Source organism: Bombina bombina, chromosome 2, assembly GCF_027579735.1.
Source record: "Bombina bombina isolate aBomBom1 chromosome 2, aBomBom1.pri, whole genome shotgun sequence".
NCBI lineage: Eukaryota > Metazoa > Chordata > Amphibia > Anura > Bombinatoridae > Bombina > Bombina bombina.
In genome coordinates this window covers 247,247,811-247,262,178 of record NC_069500.1, presented here as the reverse complement: position 1 = coordinate 247,262,178, position 14,368 = coordinate 247,247,811, and positions in this window count along the sequence as shown.

Genomic DNA, 14,368 nt, shown 5'->3' with positions numbered 1-14,368 from the left:
TCTTTTTGTAAATATATCCCATTTTATCAGTTTCCTTTCGGAAACATTTAACAGTAATTTAACAAAAGAAAAATATATATATAAATAAATCAGTCTCACATTTGAAAGATATTTTTGATACTTCAAAGCATTTTATTTCTGTAAGTTAATTATTCGAAGGTGTCTCTCTGTTCCCTTTAGCCCATGCAAATGTTTGAAACGTTTATGGCAAACTACTCCTGTATCATGAATTTTTGATTGAAGATTGAAGAATTCATAAACTAATCAGTAGAACCTCTAGGCTATTTAGGATTAAATTTGTTAGCTACCGCTATGATTTTATAAATTCTACAGGCATTTAGAGCTGGGGACAATTGGCTTTCAATAGTTGTCAGTATATTCTTGATTGTTGAAAAACTGATTTTTTTTTTTTTTTTTTTTATTAATATTTTTATAGAGGAATAAAAAAAAAATAAACATAAAGATACACCAATGCATATGCTGTACGCATTTAACATTGCACAAGCATTTCTGGTTAAATGATGGTGCAATGCCGCCCCCTGCTCACTGGCGGCCAATCGGCCGCTAGCAGGGACTGTCAATCATCTCAATCGGATCAGGATGATTTCACTCTGCCACCTTTTAGGTTAACTTAACTTACGTTTCAGGTGAGCCTGAAACAATGGAGCTCTGAAGCAACAGCCACTGCTTAATAAATGGAGCCCTTATATGTCTTATCATGTTCTTTAGATTTCAATAATGAGAAAGTTCAGCTGTTCCATACAAACAAGTCTTTATTTTGAAGTTTAAAACGGCAAAACACAGCAAACAAAGTTATTGGTGTAGAAGGCGCAGTACAGTATGGCTTACACGTTTCGGATATAATCCGTAGTCATAGCCTACTGCAGTGTGCCCTACACCTGGTTTAAAACATTGTAAAACAAGTGTGTAAAACAAGTGTGATTGGTCAAATTTCTTGAACACACCCTCTATTGACAACCAATAACAAACTTATATTCAGTTAAACCCTCATTTGTCAAGAGGCTGCACTACCTTACCATACAATATAACGCTACCTGAAATCGTGATGTCATAGATCAAATGGTGTGTATGTAAATAACAGCCACCACATAGGGTGTTCCTATAACCAATGAAATTAGTGGTCATAGCGGTAGATACCAGTGCCCAATGCAATCAGTAGATAACTAGATACTGGAACCGCAACATATTTATCCCTTGTCATGTTATCATAGAAACCAATGCCGCTGGGTGCCTAATCGTGTAATGAAGCATGTAGCTAAACTGTGTATAAGCTTCCATAACATTCTGTGTGTCACTCCTTAGTAGCGTATTCTAGGAAGACAAGCACTTGGATACTATGATGTAAATGTCTCCCTCTATTAAGCACAAAGGGGTGTATGTATATATATATATATATATATATATATATATATATTTAGGACAGGACACAAGTATACATACTGTGATTAGATGCATTACGCATCACTACACAGCAAAGTTAAATACTATGGTAAAATAAAAGATTGGGGCCATTATTAAATGTCCATGAGTTGTACAATATTATAGTAAAAATATATATATATACATACTGTCATCGCTTAATGGAGTGTATGTTACATGGATGTAAATAAGCGGCGCCCCTTTATTCCCAAAGGTTCATTACATCATATCTTGAATTCAAACCATCAGGCACACAAGTGCCCATGGTAAAAATCCAAAATGCTTCTCGTCTAGCGAGTAGTTGATCCACGTCACCCCCCCTATTTGGTCTACTGACTTTCTCAATGGCACACCAAGTGAACCCCTTAAGGTTATTATCATGATAGACTCCAAAGTGTTGCACTATAGGAGTCATGGACCTCTTTGTGGTAAAAGAGGAAAGATGTTCCCTAATTCTAGAATTAAGGTCCCTTGAGGTCAATCCTATGTACTGAATCCTGCATAGTGTACGTTCAATTAAATAAACTACTGACTCTGTTTTGGAATTCATACATGTATTGATCTTGTAGCTTTTGTTACTCCTCATACTAGTGAAATCCTTGGTGACTTTAACAAGGTCACAAGGCTTACACTTCCTGTGCCCACACTTATACATTCCTGTATGTTTGAGCCAGGATCCTGTCACTTCCTTGTCTGTTTTCAGTAGTGTGGGTGAGAGTATTGAGCCCAAAGTAGGACTTTTCCTGTACGCACATCTAAGTCCTTGTTTGACTGTGTCAACCAGTTTGTCCACCGCCCTCAATACTGGAAAATGTTTCCGTATAATCTCACATACCTGGGGATACTGGGCACTATGTGTTGTTACAAAAGTAATACCCTGGTTGGCATTGGTGTTCTTATTCTTAGTGCTAAGTAAACTCTCCCTAGGTATAGCTTGTACTTGTTCTTTGGCTTTTTTGATTGCTTTTTTTGGATACTTCCTTTCTTTCAGTCTCATCTCAAGTTTCCTAGCTTCATTATGAAAATCATTACTCCGTGTACAGTTCCTCTTTAATCTAGTATATTTCCCCTTCGCTATTGCAAAGGGGACATGTTTGGGATGACAACTAGTTCCCAAGAGTAAAGAATTCCCAGAAATGGGTTTCCTATAAATCCTTGACTCAATATTGCCATTGGGCTTGCCTTCCAGGGTAATATCCAAATAATTGATGGAGCTCTGACTTGACTCAAATGTGAAACTAAGTCCAATATCATTGTTGTTCAAATGATCGATAAAGTTCAAAATGTCAGATTGTTTACCAGACCAGATAAAAAGAAGATCATCTATATATCTCCTATAAAAGGAGATACATTCCCTGTAGGGGTTTCTATCTCCAAAGATGTGGTAAAACTCCCACCAGCCGGGAAAGAGATTGGCAAAAGAGGGAGCAAATTTAGCTCCCATGGCGGTACCACATCTTTGGAGATAGAAAACATCCTCAAATTTGAAAAAATTGTGGGACAAAAGAAAAAGAGTGACCCTCAGAATATATCTGATAAAATTATCAGAGTAATCTGTATTACGCTCCAAAAAGAAGGCAATGGCCTCTACCCCTTTTGAGTGTGGAATACTTGAGTAGAGTGACACTGCATCCACAGTTAACCACATGGACTGGGGTGTCCATCTTACCTCTTCCATCACATTGAGGATATGCTTGGTGTCCCTAATGTAAGAATGGAGGGAGACGACTAGGGGTTGTAGAATTGAATCCAGCCACTCAGACAAATTACCTAGAAGAGAGTCAACACCACTCACAATCGGCCGTACCTGGACATTGTCCAGGGATTTGTGTGCCTTAGGTAAATGATGGAACAAGGGAATCTTTGGAAAATCTACCAACAGATAATTCATTGTGGCCTGATCCACAAACCCTTGTTCAAGACCATCATCCAAAAGTTGTTGTAATTTTGAACGAAAATGAGTGGTGGGATCTCTTTGGAGAACAACATAATTGTTCTCATTTTGTAATTGTCTGAGACCTTCAGCAATGTATTGTTGCCGGTCCAAGACCACAACCATTCCCCCCTTGTCAGAATTCTTGATCACTAGAGTTCTGTTTTCTTTTAAGGTGGCCAAAGCTCTCTTCTCTGCAAGGGATAAATTGAAATTACTTTGAGGTTGATGGGCCTTAAGATGTAACAAATCCCTTTCTACCCTGTTATAGAAAGTTTCTATAACCTGACCTCTATTGTGGATTGGATAAAACTTAGACTTTTTTCTGAACTTAGGACCCATATTGTGGCCACCAGAGTTACCATTTGCTTCTAACTGAAGCTGTTGTAACGTGACTACATCACAATTGTGTTTAAAATCACTATGGTCTCTGATAGTGGCATCAACCTGGGTAGAAGACATTTCAGTAAGACCTTGATAGTTTTCTTCATTGAAATGTTTTTTCAAGGTTAAATTGCGTACAAGTTTATTGACATCTAGGATAGTTCTAAACACATCAAAATCATTGATAGGTGCAAAATTGAGACCCTATTCAGAACACTATATTGTGCAACACTAAGCTGTTGTGTAGATAGATTAATTACATTGCCTACAATCCTGGAGTCAATTACTTGTATCTGGTCTGTGGACGGGGCTCCCTTAGTTGATACCTGTCCTGGTTCTGTGTGTAATGGGTGCTGGGTTGTGTAACCTGTTTCCCACCCCCTGCTGATGCATCCTGGTCCTGGGGAAAAACCTGGTTCATGGCTGAAGTATCCAGTCTATTCTGAATATACACACTTGGTACTGAATCAGTATAATTGTATATATATATATATATATATATATATATATATATATATATATACATACACCCCTTTGTGCTTAATAGAGGGAGACACTTACATCAAAGTATCCAAGTGCTTGTCTTCCTAGAATACGCTACTAAGGAGTGACACACAGAATGTTATGGAAGCTTATACACAGTTTAGCTACATGCTTCATTACACGATTAGGCACCCAGCAGCATTGGTTTCTATGATAACGTGAAAAGGGATAAATATGTTGCGGTTCCGGTATCTAGTTATCTACCGATTGCATTGGGCACTGGTATCTACCGCTATGACAACTAATTTAATTGGTTATAGGAACACCCTATGTGGTGGCTGTTATTTACATACACACCATTTGATCTATGACATCACGATTTCAGGTAGCGTTATATTGTATGGTAAGGTAGTGCAGCCTCTTGACAAATGAGGGTTTAACTGAATATAAGTTTGTTATTGGTTGTCAATAGAGGGCGTGTTCAAGAAATTTGACCAATCACACTTGTTTTACAATGTTTTAAACCAGGTGTAGGGCACACTGCAGTAGGCTATGACTACGGATTATATCCGAAACGCGTAAGACATACTGTGCTGCGACTTCTACACCAATAACTTTGTTTGCTGTGTTTTGCCGTTTTAAACTTCAAAATAAAGACTTGTTTGTATGGAACAGCTGAACTTTCTCATTATTGAAATCTATGCTGTCCGGACACAGACTTTTCCTTTCTGTGTGCGATTTCTTTAACACAAGGAGGAGTGTGCATATCGCATAAGGAGTTCAGCAGCGGTGGACGTTTTGGAGGTGGGGACCACTTGACTCCCGTAATTGGTGGGGTTGCAGCGATCTACCGGAGGAGCAAGCAGCTAGAACAAGTTGAGGCAAAGTAGGAGTTTCTCCGCCTCGTTCCGGATTGTGCTTCATTGGCCTGGACCAGGCTGCGCCGATTGAGAGGCGCCCGGATCGATCTGCAGCCACATACGGCAATCCCCACATATCCTTTTGGATTTGGTGAGTGAGACTTGTGTTTAATTCTATAAACCTGCCGCAACGGAGCACATTGTATCACACCGCTGACTTTCTTGAGCTTGCATATTGCACTTTATTTATGAACAATAGGTTGCCTAATAATATACTGGGTTTCTCATTTATTTTGACTTTATCATGTTCTTTACACATAGCCTCATGGATATACAGTAAAGTGGGTTACAAAATAAATGGATATGTGACATAAGAGTAAAACTATAAAATAGTGATTGGAGATAATAAACCTATTATAGCAAAGATAGAATAGTAAGTTTAAAGGGACATGAAACCCAATTTTTTTATTTTGTGATTTAGATAGAGCATGTCATTTTAACCTCTTAACGACCAAGGACGTACACCATACGTCCTCAAAAAAAATACAGTTAATGACCAAGGACGTATGGCGTACGTCCTTGGTCTGGAAAGCAGCTGGAAGCGATCCTGATCGCTTCCAGTCGCTTTCCGGTTATTGCAGTGATGCCTCGATATCAAGGCATCCTGCAATAACCCCCCTTGGCCATCCGATGCAGAGAGAGCCACTCTGTGGCCCTCTCTGCACCGGACATCGATGGCCGGTATCGTTGCTGGGTGGGAGCTTACGTGGGAGGCGGGTGGGCGGCCATCGATGGGCCATATGACATTGAGGGGGGCGGGATCGACGGGGGGTGCGCACGTGCATGGGGGGCGCGGGGCGGGCGCGTGCACGGGGTGGATGCGGGTGGGAACGGCTACACTACAGAAAACTATTGAAAATAAAAGTTGGGTAAAAGTAAAAAAAATTACAAATCGAAGCGATCTGGGAGGTGGAGGGGGGTTGTTCTTTGGGGGGAAGCTACACTACAGAAAAAAAAAGAAAAAATAATAAAAAGGCATTTTTTGGCAGTAACTCCCAGTAAGGTAGAGGGGGGGGGGGGTTAGAGAGCTGTTTGGTGGGGATCAGGGAGGCTGGGGGCTAAGGGGGGAATCCTACACATCAGCATATGTAAATATGCTAAAAAAATATATACATTTTTAAAAATTACCTTTTATTTTAGTACTGGCAGACTTTCTGCCAGTACTTAAGATGGCAGGGACAATTGTGGGGTGGGGGAGGGAAGAGCACTGTTTGGGAGGGGTCAGGGGGTCTGATGTGTCAGGTGGGAGGCTGATCTCTACACTAAAGCTAAAATTAACCCTGCAAGCTCCCTACAAGCTACCTAATTAACCCCTTCACTGCTGACATAATACACGTGTGATTCGCAGCGGCATTACCAAAAAGCAACGTCAAAGCCATATATGTCTGCTATTTCTGAACAAAGGGGATCCCAGAGAAGCATTTGCATCCATTTGTGCCATAATTGCACAAGCTGTTTGTAAATAATTTCAGTGAGAAAACTTATTTGATCGCATTTGGCGGGGAAATGGTGGCATGAAATATACCAAAATGGGCCTAGATCAATACTTTGGGTTGTCTACTACACTACACTAAAGTTAAACTTAACCCTACAAGCTCCCTACAAGCTCTCTAATTAACCCCTTCTCTGCTGGGCATAATACACGTGTTGTGCGCAGTGGCATTTTGTGGCCTTCTAATTACCAAAAAGCAACGCCAAAGCCATATATGTCTGCTATTTATGAACAAAGGGGATCCCAGAGAAGATTTTACAACCATTTGTGCCATAATTGCACAGGCTGTTTGTAAATAATTCCAGTGAGAAACCTAAAATCGTGAAAAAATTAACGATTTATTTTTTATTTGATCGCATTTGGCGGTGAAATGGTGGCATTAAATATACCAAGATGGGCCTAGATCAATTCTTGGGGTTGTGTACTACACTAAACTAAAGCTAAAATTAACCCTAGAAGCTCCCTACATGCTCCCTAATTAACCCCTCCACTGCTGGGCATAATACACATGTGGTGCTCAGTGGCATTCTAATTACCAAAAAAATAAATAAAAAAATGCCAAAGCCATATATGTCTGCTATTTATGAACAAAGGGGATCCCAGAGAAGCATTTACAACCATTTGTGCCACAATTGCACAAGTTGTTTGCAAATAATTTCAGTGAGAAACCTAAAGTTTGTGAAAAAAAGTGAACAATTTTTTTTATTTGATCTCATTTGGCGGTGAAATGGTGGCATTAAATATACCAAAATGGGCCTAGATCAATACTTTTGGATGTCTAAAAAAATATATACATGTCAATGGATATTCAGGGATTCCTGAAAGATATCAGTGTCCCAATGTAACTAGCGCTAATTTTGAAAAAAAGTGGTTTGGAAATAGCAAAGTGCTACTTATTGCCCTATAACTTGCAAAAAAAGCAAAAAACATGTAAACATTGGGTATTTCTAAACTCAGGACAAAATTTAGAAACTATTTAGCATGGGTGTTTTTTGGTGGTTGTAGATGTGTAACAGATTTTGGGGGTCAAAGTTAGAAAAAGTGTGTTTTTTTCCATTTTTTCCTCATATTTTATAATTTTTTTATAGTAAATTATAAGGTATGATGAAAATAAGGATATCTTGAGAAAGTCCATTTAATGGCGAGAAAAACAGTATATAATATGTGTGGGTACAGTAAATGACTAAGAGGAAAATTACAGATCAACACAAACACCGCAAAAATGTAAAAATAGCCTTGGTCCCAAACGGACAGAAAATGGTCCGTGCTGTGGTCATTAAAGGGTTAAACAACTTTCTAATTCACTTCAATTATCTAATTTGCTTAATTCTCTTGATATACTTTCCTGAAAAGCATATCTATATAGGCTCAGTAGCTGCTGATTGGCTGTTGCACATAGATGCCTTGTGTGATTGGCTAACCCATGTGCATTGCTATTTCTTCAACAAAGGATATCTAAAGAATTAAGCAAATTAGATAATAGAAGTAAATTGTAATGTTGTTTCAAATTGTATTCTCTACTTGGATCATGAAAGAAAAATATTGGGTTTAGTGTCCCTTTAACTGTATCATAATATGATTAAAGGGCCATGATACCCAAATGTTGAAAAACTTGAAAGTGATGCAGCATAGCTGTAAAAAGCTGACTAGAACATATCACCTGAACATCTCTATGTAAAAAAGAAAGATATTTTACCTCAAAAGTTCCTCAGTAGCCACATCCCATTGTAAAGGACTTCTAAGCAGCAAATCTGTATGTCTATCCCGGGACAGTGGCAGCAGCGAGTTTTCGTGCACTCTCATTTTATTTCCCTATTAAGTTTAAGGAAATTTATTATGAAATCTCATGAGAGTTAAAGGGACAGTCAACCATAGAATTGTTATTGTTTTAAAAGATAGATAATCCCTTTATTACTCATTCCCCAGTTTTGCATAACCAACACAGTTATATTAATGTACTTTTTACCTTTGTGATTACCTTGTATCTAGGAACCTTCTTCCAGCCCCCTGATCACATGACTGTGACTGTTTATTATCTATTGTCTTAAATTTAGCATTGTATTGTGCTAGATCTTAAATAACTTTCTGTGCCTGAACACAGTGTTATCTATATAGCCCACGTGTACTTTCTGTCTCTTTGTGTTGAAAAGAGATTTAAAAAGCATGTGATAAGAGGCAGCCCTCAAAGGCTTAGAAATTAGCATATGAGCCTACCTATGTTTAGTTTAAACTAAGAATACCAAGAGAAAAAAGCAAATTTGATGATAAAAGTAAATTGGAAAGTCAATTAAAATGAAAAGTCCTATCAGAATAATGAAAGTTTAATTTATACTTGACTGTCCCTTTAAGTGAAATCTCATGAGATCACAGTAAAAGAGTTCATGACCTCAGCACTGATGATGCTGATTGGCTGCTGTTCATTTCTTCATTTTTTTAAAAAACATTTTTACCTGTAGCTGGGCAGCAGCTGAATTATAACTTTTTACACAAAACTTACTCTGCTGAGCTGAGGAAATTGTGAGGTAAAATATCTTTTTTTTTTTTTACATAGAGATGCTCAGGTAGGGTTGCCACCTTTTGCCCAGAAAATTCCTGGACACTTTTTAAGTGGGCGTGGAGAGGGTGTGGCTTGGGCGTGGCTTGGGGCGTGGCTTCTCACAGCCTGAAATTCATTATGAAATATATATATATATATATATATACACACACACAGTATATATATATATATATATATATATATCTATCATATATATATATATATATATATATATATACACACACACACACACACATATATATATATATATATATATATGTATAATACTGTCCCACTGTCTTTGCTGCTTATGTAAATGTCTTGATTATTTTACTTTGCAAAATTATACGCATTGTCACAACTGCATAATATTTTGGTGCATTAGTGTAAACGAATTATAATAAATCTGCATTGATAAAACCATGTAACAGCAGCAGTTTGTTTGCAGCAAAGTGCTAAAATTTGTATTTTCCATATCCAGGCAATAAACTTCATATGAAATTTACTCAGTGTGCTTTCTCTCAATAGGATGTGTAAACACAAAGAGATCTTTTTTGTTTCTTTGCAAACGTGTTTTAAAACTCCACATGCTGCAAAATATATATATTTTTTTCAAAATGAATTCAGCCACCTGTTACAAGTAACTTACAACACGTCTCTTGGTGCCATAGAGTGATCTTGCAATATTAACATTGCAACGAGACCTCTCTGACAACTAAGATACCATGCTCATGACATCCATTCCTACTCACCGGCAGCAGCCAGTGAAGACGTGGTTTGACCTCACCATGGAATATGCAATCAACCGGTCTAGGCCCGGGTGATCACTGTCAGTCTCTGGTACACTTCATCCAAGTTTCGCAAGATAAATTCCCTGCGGTGCCTCCACAACTTGTTTGACTTGCATATTCCACGGACACTCTCTAGTCTACTCTCGACCCAGTCGGCAGTCTGGGGGTTCTCCCGGTTCTGGTTCAGATATTCCGACGCAGCGTTCTCAGATGCCATTTCCTGATTTGCTGTAGGGGCAGGGGCGGGCACAGACTTTGACACCTGTGGAAATCGCACGCCCGACTCCCACCCACACCAATCTCATTCTTCTCACTCTCTTCTGCAGACTGCAAGACTCCCTCCCCGAGTCCCTGGGCTAAGCGCTCCTCTGGCCAGCTAATGTTTTGTAAGTCTGCTCACTGCTGCGCCAGGGGTGCACTTAGCCCGGGGCATTTGAGGCTAGTTCCGGGACACGGGACACAGAGCCTCAGACCAGGACTGTCCCGGTGAAACCGGGGCAGGTGGCAACCCTATGCTCAGGTGATATTTTCCTGTCAGCTTTTTATAGTTATACTGCATCAGTTTCAAGGGATTTAGCATATGAGTATTATGTCCCTTTAACATAAGAACATAACTTTATCAAAAATAACTGTTAAGTTGTAGGGATATCATAATGAGTTATAAAAGTAATATGATCTCTTTAGCTCACATCAGCCTTTAAAACTAATATTACCCTTGCTATGATTTGGGGTTCAGGAGGATGGGAAAACTGTGCCACATTTGTAGAAGCTATAGTTCCTAGAGAGCTTCTAATTGCTGTGCTTGATTGTGCTACAGGATCTTGTAAAATCACTGCACTGCAATGATTATTGTAGTAAGTCCTCAATGATATGGTTTGAGCTAATTAAAGTGAGATGTGCGTGGTAAGGATAGCAAGTCTCTCCCAAGGTACAGATGGAAAACTATATACTAGCTGAGCTGGTCTGAGGGTCCCGGTGAGGTAGTGATCCGAATGGTCCTGATATAAGTTTATCTGACTGGTCACAACAATAGATGGGCCACAAAGTCCAATCCATTTCTCTTTAGTTAGCTTCCAATCTTCTTGTATGGCTAGTAAAGCACGTATGGGCACAGTCCTATCTCCAAATGTAAACTCGTTGCTTAGACCATACTTGCCCTTCCATCTCTGTGCTATAGCTGGGTAAACATTTATGTATAATGTTAAGCAGAAGCCTTTCCACTTTTTTGCAAAGCATTCGACTAAGATCTGTTATCTCAATTTCTCCTGCATGGTCTCCTTTTTTGTGATCTCTTGGTGAATAATGGAGCACAGTATATTTATCTGCAGGTGCACATATAACCATAGTTCTTATTATCCAGTGTTGGGTATAGGTGGAAGTTAGCAGTCCCTGATTGACTGCGCTGATAACCTGGGTTGCCCGGGAGGTTTGCCTAATGTTTAGCCTCCTCTTTAGACCTAATTTTCCAAACTGTTGCCCCAATGTCATAAAAACAGCAAACAAAAATCAGAAAAACACTACCTGGAGCAGGATTATTTTTAGTAGTTGGATTTTGATGCTGTTGTGGAAGTCTGATAATCGGTAGATATTTGGAGCTCTTAGTGAGAACATCCTAACAAGAACGCTGCACAGACACTCCGCAAAAACGGATTGTTTTTTAAGGAGTCTATGCCTATGCTAAGATTATGGGGCTTCCTTTAAATTTTATTTGATTCTTTTTATTTTAATTTTTAACTATAGTATCACCTGTTTTTCATACCAATTTCTGGCTAATAAATGTAAACTTGCTAGCATTAAAAATTGATAACATTAATAATGACATGCTCTTTATTATTAATTACTCCTAATCTCAGATCATAAACTCTCAAAAACCTGCTCTCCACTATTCCAAATATACAGTTAGGTAATTTGTACATGTAGAATGAGACAACTTTCCTTTTGTCATAATAATCACAATTTCTCCCTTTTTTTTCCAAGCACTTTGGCAGCCGAAAAGTTTCCATTTTCCCTCTCTTAGCTTCTTTTTTGGCTCAACATATTTTAAATGGCTTATCTACAGCTATATAACACATTTCCTATTAATCAACTCTCTACTTGACCTGAAAAAAATCTAGCTTTCTTTACCAAAAACCCCATCACACCAAAATTCATTAAAGTAACAAATAAGTTGATATTGGCCAAAAATGTCACTTTTTATTTTTAACTTCTTCTTGACTTTCAGCAACAATCCATAGCGGCACCAAACTTCACTACTCTGATATCTTATAGCCTAACATTCAATTAGTTGGATTTAAAAATGAATTCCTAGTGATTGCAAGCATACTTTCCTATAATGTGCTCCCATATACTGCAAGTCATGTGCATATTGTGCATGCTTATTTAAAAAATGCAACAGAAATCGTGAACTGTAATAAATGCATATTGAACACTAAAAGGATACTCACTACACATGAAAAACAAATAAAAACTTGTATATATGTGTAAAAGACAAATGCCTGTATCTTTGTGTGTATACTATGTTTAGTTTGTTTTTTTGTCATCTATTTAGATTTATTATAAAAATGTTATAAACAATGATCCCTTTTATGCTTCAGTTACACATAATTGTTGTTGCAGGGTGCTCAGATAATTAATCAATCCCATAAAACTCAAGTAGGTACTTTTACTGTGCCTATGGTGCCGATTTATCAAGTGTCGGGTAAATATGATCCGCCGTAGCGGATCATGTGCGCCCGACATCGATAAATGCCGATAGCATACACTGTCGGCATTTATCATTGCACAAGCATTCCGTGTGAAATGCTTGTGCAATGCTGCCCCCTACACATTCACAGCCAATCGGCCACTAGCAGGGGGTGTCAATGATCCCGATCATATCTGATCGGGATGATTGCTATCTGCCGCCTCAGAGGTGGCGGATGAGTTAAGGAGCAGCGGTCTTACGAAAGGCTCACGCGGCAACAGCTGCATTTGCAGCTTCTTAAATCGGCCCCATTGTCTTATCTTCTTTTTGTCCTACTGCTGGATAATGGAGTTTGCATGCAAGCAGGTGGCAAACTTTGGTATTTGGTGATTAAGCATGGTTTTGTGTGGAAAAGTTTTTTTTTTGTGTTTTTTTAAAAGTAATTTTACACAATATGGCTGTTGGAGGTGTGAAAAATACAGGCACATATTGTTTCCGGCAGCAATCTACACATTTGAAGTGTGGCATATGTGACAACATACAACTATTGTTTTGTGTGATTTTGAATAGTAGTTGCCCATATTTCAAAGAGATTCAAAAATATGCTTAATTTTGAATAGCGCTGAGTATGTGTTATGGGCGCCATGTACTAAGCATCGAAGTGACCTTTTGTGTGTATTTTAGCATCAAAATTTGCGTGCGGGTTAAAAACCATATGTACCAAGCCGTGATCAAATTTATAATCCACTTTTTTTCATCTGCAATCGTACTTTTCCGCAACTACTTGATCCAAACCCTTTTTTAACATTCTAAACCATCGACCATCATAAAATCCGCTGTTAACGGAAATTATCAATGTTACAACCAATCCATTAGCTCAAACTTTTGCATTAACTTTGTGTAATTTGCTTTGCGACCATTTAGGTAGCGAACACAATAGAAAACTATAGGCAGTATCAGACTGACGCCAGGTTGAGTAGTCAAAATAAGCGGATAGACAAATCAGAATCCATTATTTGTTTGCCAGCAGTGAATGAAGATGGAGACACTTTTACATTTATTTATCTTTCAATTTATTTAATTACGAGGAAGAAGGGGTATACAGGCACCTGTTGAAAATAATGAATTTCAAAGCAGGAGAGGTCGAAGAAGGAGAGTTCCAAGAGTTTTCCTCCATCGTATGGGTTTTGAAGCCCTTTCTGATCGTGAGGTTGTCCAGAGATTCCGTTTGGACAGAGAATCTATAATGGACCTTTACAATGAAATAGCAGAATACCTTGAGCCAATGACGGCGCATTCACAAGCCATACCCAGACTTTTAAAACTGTTGGCAGCATTACAGTTTTTTGCCACGGGTTCTTTCCAGGCTGTGTCTAGCATCATAATTGGCATAAGCCAGTCTGTATTTTCTAGGCACCTGACAAAAGTTATCAACGCATTGATGGTGGTCTGTCCACGGTATGTATGCCTTCCATCGAATTCTAAAGAGTGGCAATCTGTGAAGTCCAAATTCTATAGAATGTCTGGAATGCCCAATGTACTTGGAGCCATCAATTGCACACACGTTGCGGTAAAACCGGCACATGAAAGTGAAGAAGTTTACCGTAATAGAAAACAGTACCATTCTTTCAACGTTCAGATGGTGTGTGACCATAACTTCCCTGGGTCCTGCCATGATTCCTATATTTTGCGTCAGTCTGGAATAT